Source organism: Eriocheir sinensis, chromosome 20 (assembly GCF_024679095.1).
Source record: "Eriocheir sinensis breed Jianghai 21 chromosome 20, ASM2467909v1, whole genome shotgun sequence".
NCBI lineage: Eukaryota > Metazoa > Arthropoda > Malacostraca > Decapoda > Varunidae > Eriocheir > Eriocheir sinensis.
Window position 1 is genome coordinate 12,185,051 of NC_066528.1, and position 6,452 is coordinate 12,191,502.

At 49.0% G+C, this 6,452-nt stretch overlaps 1 long non-coding RNA gene across 1 annotated transcript; it reads left to right on the forward strand.

The window, feature by feature from the left end:
- Positions 1–477: 477 nt before the first annotated feature.
- Positions 478–1,321, forward strand: LOC127001184 (uncharacterized). The gene is made up of 2 exons (XR_007754874.1): positions 478–596; positions 678–1,321. It is a non-coding gene; the product is annotated as an uncharacterized LOC127001184 (long non-coding RNA).
- Positions 1,322–6,452: the final 5,131 nt, after the last annotated feature.

Consider the following 6,452-nt stretch of genomic DNA (forward strand, 5'->3'; position numbering starts at 1 on the left):
AACAGGGGTCAGCGTGACATAATCATTCATCACACTGTGCAAGCCAAACCCCGCGGACAGTCTGACATTCCCGTGAGTCGCGCCGTCCGTGTGTTCCCGAGGCGGCCGCGGCACCACACTGTTCCGGGGAGGGGACGGCGTTGTGCAAAATACCCCAAAGATGCAAGAAAAGCACAGATGTTTGTTACTTCATAGCCGTGTTGTACTAAAAGTTTAGGTTTTCTTTTAACACCGTGAAAGTTGCCTGTAGTAGCTACGTGTTTTGTTCTGTTGTAGCTTCTAGTGTGTCAGGATGGCCGTGGTGCTGGCCCAGGCACGCGTAATGCAGCCTGAGGATTTTGCACAACAGCGGCGGGCACTCGCTGAAACTTGTCACCATCAAACACAACAGTGACGAGTACGTAGGCATGAAACACATCTGCCCGCCCCCTCAAAGGTAAAGGGATTAATATGTCACCATCCAACACAACAGTGACGAGTACCTTGGCATGAAACACATCTCCCGCCCCCTCAAAGGTAAAGGGATTAATATGTCACCATCCAACACAACAGTGACGAGTACCTAGGCATGAAACACATCTCCCGCCCCCTCAAAGGTAAAGGGATTGATATGTCACCATCCAACACAACAGTGACGAGTACCTTGCCATGAAACACATCTCCCCGCCCCCTCAAAGGTAAAGGGATTAATATGTCACCATCCAACACAACAGTGACGAGTACCTAGGCATGAAACACATCTCCCCGCCCCCTCAAAGGCAAAGGGATTAATATGTCACCATCCAACACAACAGTGACGAGTACCTTGGCATGAAACACATCTCCCGCCCCCTCAAAGGTAAAGGGATTAATATATCACCATCCAACACAACAGTGACGAGTACCTTGGCATGAAACACATCTCCCGCCCCCTCAAAGGTAAAGGGATTAATATGTCACCATCCAACACAACATTAACAAGTACGAAAGCATGAAATACGTTTTCCCTGTCTCCCAACGAGCAAAAAAGATTGACTGATTTCTCACAATCCAAAACAACTGTAACAAGCAGGGAAGCATGAATTACGTCCCCGCCCCCAACGGGAAAAAGATTGACTGATTTATGAAATTAAATACCATAAAAAAAAGTTGAAATGACGTGCAAAACGCGGTGCTGCAGACTGATCACATGTATTAATGCACGCACGTCAGGGCTGAACACAATATAATGACGTGCACAATGGGGTGCTGCAGACTGATCACATGTATTAATACACGCACGTCAGGGCTGAACACAATATAATGACGTGCACAATGGGGTGCTGCAGACTGATCACATGTATTAATACACGCACGTCAGGGCTGAACACAATATAATGACGTGCACAATGGGGTGCTGCAGACTGATCACATGTATTAATACACGCACGTCAGGGCTGAACACAATATAATGACGTGCACAATGGGGTGCTGCAGACTGATCACATGTATTAATACACGCACGTCAGGGCTGAACACAACAGCATCACACAGTTGCGGAACACTCGCATGGACAAGTCACAGAGCAATACAGAATAGGGATACACATGTACAAGTATTATAGATTAAGATAAGCATCTCAATAAAACCATTTTGATAATCCTTAACAGTATTTCTTAAGACACATGTTTCCTTATTTGTCAACCTGTTAACTAAATCATCGAGATTAGAAAATCAACAACAGGTTCTCAGTAGATCGCTGTAGTTGTATCTTCACTGTCCACTAAAGGTCCCTTCGGCGCCTACAGCAGGACCTGGAGTTGCTGGCCTCACTCCCAGCAGGAATCCAGGGTCTGGGTGTGCCTCTTGGGGGTCATTGCCACACACAGACAGATGCCAAAGAATCTTTTGCAGCAACAAGAGTTTTTTCCTGCAGACAACTGGGATCAAACGCCCCAGCTCCATTTGGAGAACACGAACAACAAATGTCTTCAGCACCCCAATCGTCGTACCTGGCGACTGGATGAGCCTGTTGGCCGTATTGCTGTTAAACAAAACGTCATCCCATAAGTTAACTGCTAACACATAGGTCAGGGTGGGCGCCTTCCTTGGTGGTGTCGCGTTGTCTTATCTCGGCAAAGTTGTTCCCACAGCCGAGTTTCCCTTCCCTTCCCGTGAGACCATCTGATCGTGGCTCCCATCTCGTGTCTGATAGTTGAATTACTGCTACAGGCGAACAGTCCTCAGCACGGAAGGCGCACAAGTTATAGGAATGGCTGGGGATCAGGCCGCCGACAGGACAATGTTCACGCCTTCCTGCAATGTTTGTCTGGCGTCGTGTCAATCAGCGACATCACCAAGGTTTCCGAAGTCGAGTGGAGCGGAAACAGTCATGCAGGCTAGGCGTGTTAGGGACAAAGTGGCCGTGGAATGGAGGGTGTGCTTCTGACATGCAATGGCTAGAGGTAATCCCTGTTGACCGGTTCGTACAGACTGTTCCCCACGACTACTGTTTCTTCCTGTTCCTTGGCGGTTGCTGTCAGTGAGCCGGGCAGGGGTCGTACAGACTGTTCTCCACGACTTCTGTCTCCTGCTGTTCCCTGGCGGCGGGGGTCACGGGGCCGGGGAAGGGTTCGTACAGACTGTTCTCCATGATGTGCACTGAACCTATCTCCGGTGAGGCTGGAGAAGACAGTGTGCGATACTGGATATCTGAAGAGGTGTAGATTATCATTATTATTATTATTATTATTATTATTATTATTATTATTATTATTATTATTATTATTATAATTAGTAGTAGTAGTAGTACTAGCAGCAGCAGGAATAGTAGTAGTAGTAGTAGTAGTAGTAGTATTAGTAGCAGCAGTAGTAGTAGTAGCAGCGAAGACCCAGAATGCGAGGCGGTGCTGATGGTGGACGCTGCAAATGCGTTCAACAACATCAATAGGGTAACAGCACTGCACAACATCAAAATCAAGTGCCTTATATTCGCCCAATATATTGAAAATACATACAAGGAACCTGCCAGACTGTTCATCAGCAGTCATAATGACCAACGACTTGGAGACCCGGTGGCCATACAATCCTCAGGGCACCACCCAGGGGGACCCAGTGGCCATGGCAATGTTCGCCCTGGGAATGATGAAGCTGCAGGACATCATCCGCCATGAAAACACCAACGTCAAACAGGTGGCGTATGCGGATGACCTCACCGGGGTAGGAAAGTCTGCAGACCTCAGGAAATGGTGGGACCTCGTCAATGAACACGGCCCTAAAATAGGGTACCGTCCCAACGCCACGAAGTCTGTGGTGACTGTAAAACCAGAGGCATACGATCGGGACAAAACATCATTCCAGGGCAGTAACGTGAAACTGTCAGTGACTGGCGAAAGACACCTCGGGGCAGTCATTGGAACACCTGAATACAGAACCGAATATGTGAAAACAGCTGTAAAGCGCTGGGAGTCCGAACTGCAGAGGCTGAGCGAGATCGCCAAAAACAGAACCGCAGGCAGCCTACGCAGCATTTACTTACGTGTCAAGCATAAATGGAACTACCTCATGAGGACAGTTCCTGATGTTGCTCCGTTACTAAAACCTCTGGAAGATGCTATCAGAAACACCTTCATACCGGCGATAGCAAATGGGAGATGTCCCAGTGACCAGGAGAGAAGATTACTGGAGTTGCCGTCAAGAATGGGTGGGCTCGGCATCACCAACCCGCAAAATCTGGCTGAGTCTGAATTCGGGAACTCAATCCGAATCACAGCCTCCTTGACCGGATATATAACCAATCAAATTGAAAGGGGAGAAGACAACTCTCAAGATATTAGGTCACTAAGGAATGAAATCTCCATAAACAGAGAAGAAAACAGAGAGACACTCTGAGTGACCTGATGAGAGAACTCCCAGAAGACACAAGGAGGAGGACAGATATTGCACAGGAAGTGGGCGCTTCAAACTGGCTAACCACACTACCTATCAGGGCAAAAGGCTTCAACTTAAACAAAAAAGAATTCACTGATGCCCTTGCCCTCAGGTATGGCTGGCCAGTGGATGGTCTCCCAAACATGTGTAACTCTGGCTCACCCTTCAACCAAAATCATGCCTTGACATACAAGAGAGGAGGTTTCGTCTGCATGAGACATGATGAAGTGAGAGACGTAACAGCTCAGATGCTGAAAGAAGTCTGCCACGACGTGACTGTGGAACCCATGCTGCTCCCTCTGCAAGGCGAACACCTCGCCAGACGCACCGCTAATGTTTCGAACGAAGCACGAGTGGATGTTAGCGCCAGAGGGTTTTGGACTCGTGGACAAAGGGCATATTTTGACATAAGGATCTTTGATCCCATGGCCCATTGCCACAGAGACCTGACCCTTGATGCAGCCCACAGAAGAAACGAACAAGAGAAGAACAGAGCATATGAAGAAAGAATACAGAATGTGGACCAGGGCTCCTTCACCCCGGTAGTATTCACGACGGCAGGAGGGATGGGACCAAGGGCGCAGAGCTTCTACGCAAGACTCGCCGAAACACTGGCGGATAAGAAACAGCAGCCAAGAAGCAGTGTGGTCGCCTGGATGAGATGCAGGCTGTCCTTCTCCCTCCTGAGGTCAGCCTTGGTCTGCCTGAGAGGAACCAGGTCACCTGCACTCAAAACCACCCACACGCACACGCACACACACACACACACATACGCACACACACACACACACACACACACACACACACACACATACTCACTCTGCCCCTCTCCCTGTCCACGCCGTCGCCTCCGGTAGGTCACACACACCACAATGGCCAGGATCACCGCCACCACCACCGCTATCGGCACCGCTATCACCACTGTCGAAGAGGAGAGAGACAGAGTGACCTTTCCTTGTGGCGGCAAAGGTGTGGACGTGGTGTGGCTGTGGTTGTCAGGGTGGAGGAAGAGCTTGTAAGAGGAACACCTGGAGGGGCTGTGGTGGCATAGGTTGTGGAGGGTGTTGTGGTGGTAGTGCCTGAAGGTGTTAGTGTTGTGGTGGTGGTGGTGGTGATGATGGTAGTGGTGTTGTGGTGTTGGTACCTTGAGGTGTTGTTGTTGTGAAGGTGGTGGTGGTGATGGTAGTGGTGTTGTGGTGTTAGTACCTTGATTTGGTGTTGTTGTGGTGGTGGTGGTGGTGATGATTGTGGTGGTGTTGTGGTGTTAGCACCTTGAGGTGTTGTTGTTGTGTTGGTGATGGTGGTGGTGATGGTGGTGATGATCGTAGTACCTGGATGTGCTGTTGTTGTTGTGGTGGTGGTTTTGTAAGTACCTGGAGGTGCTGTTGTTGTTGTTGCGGTAGTGGTGGTGGTGGTACCTGGAGGTGGTGTTGATGTGGTGGTGGTGGTGATAGGGTCGGGCGGATTCGTGCAGGTGGGTGGGTACTGCAGGTTCGTGTATTGTATTGGACCGTGGCATCTGCCGCCCGTTTCTTGGGCTGTGCTTGTCCAGCTGGAAGAGCCGTGAGCCACAATACTAAAGCCAGTGATGTATTTGTCCCATGATCGTTGCCTCGTGCATCTTCCTCTGTATCCTTCAATGTTTAGGGTGAAATGCAGAATTTCGTTCAATATATTCGTTGCTTCCACATCCACCTTCAATTTGATCCACTTGTTGTCGCTGTAACACTCGTCAAGGCCAAACCAGGCAAAGAAACTGACTGGTAAAGAAACATATCTTTCTGTCACTGCAAGACTAACTCCCTTGAAGTCATCTCCCGGCTTCACGTACACTGTTGTCGACTCACTATATTTTTCTAATTTTTTTCTTCTCTCGAAACAAATTGTCTCCTTCCCTCCTTCACTGACGGCCACCACTTCATGAAGATCCTCACAGTCCCTGGTGCCGTGGGCGCCTCCAAGACGCAGCAGGAGCACCGCCGCCACAGCCACACGCCCCGTCATCACCCCAAGACACCCCAGGCCTTTGTGTCTCTGGTGCCTTCGTGTGTCTATTGGTGTGACGGTGAGGGAGCCGATATGGACGCCGGATATACTCCATGATTATAAAATGTCAACACACACACACACACACACACACACACACACACACACACACACACACAGAAAATGCTCCCTATGTATCATCACTTACACGCCTGTTCCACGTGGTCATGTCAGCTGGTATGAAGACTGCTTGTGGCTCATTGTTTACAGGCGTCCCCAAAGTGGTCAGTACAGATCCGCCCAGGGCTCGCCGGCCCATTCTGTGCCATGAACGTGAAATAAACGCCCATGAAAACCCGAGCGATCTCCTTCACGGCATCTGGAAATGGTTGACGTGAGTGGCGGAAGCGTCTGGCAGCACCGGCCTGGGATTGTCAGACTTCCTTTGCATTTCAGATTTTGTTTGAAGGGGAAGAATAAATTCACTTTCACGTTAAAAAAGTTAAAAATTAATAGATAAATCATAATGGAGAAAAATAATACGAATTATAAATGTAGATATAACTTATTAATGTAGA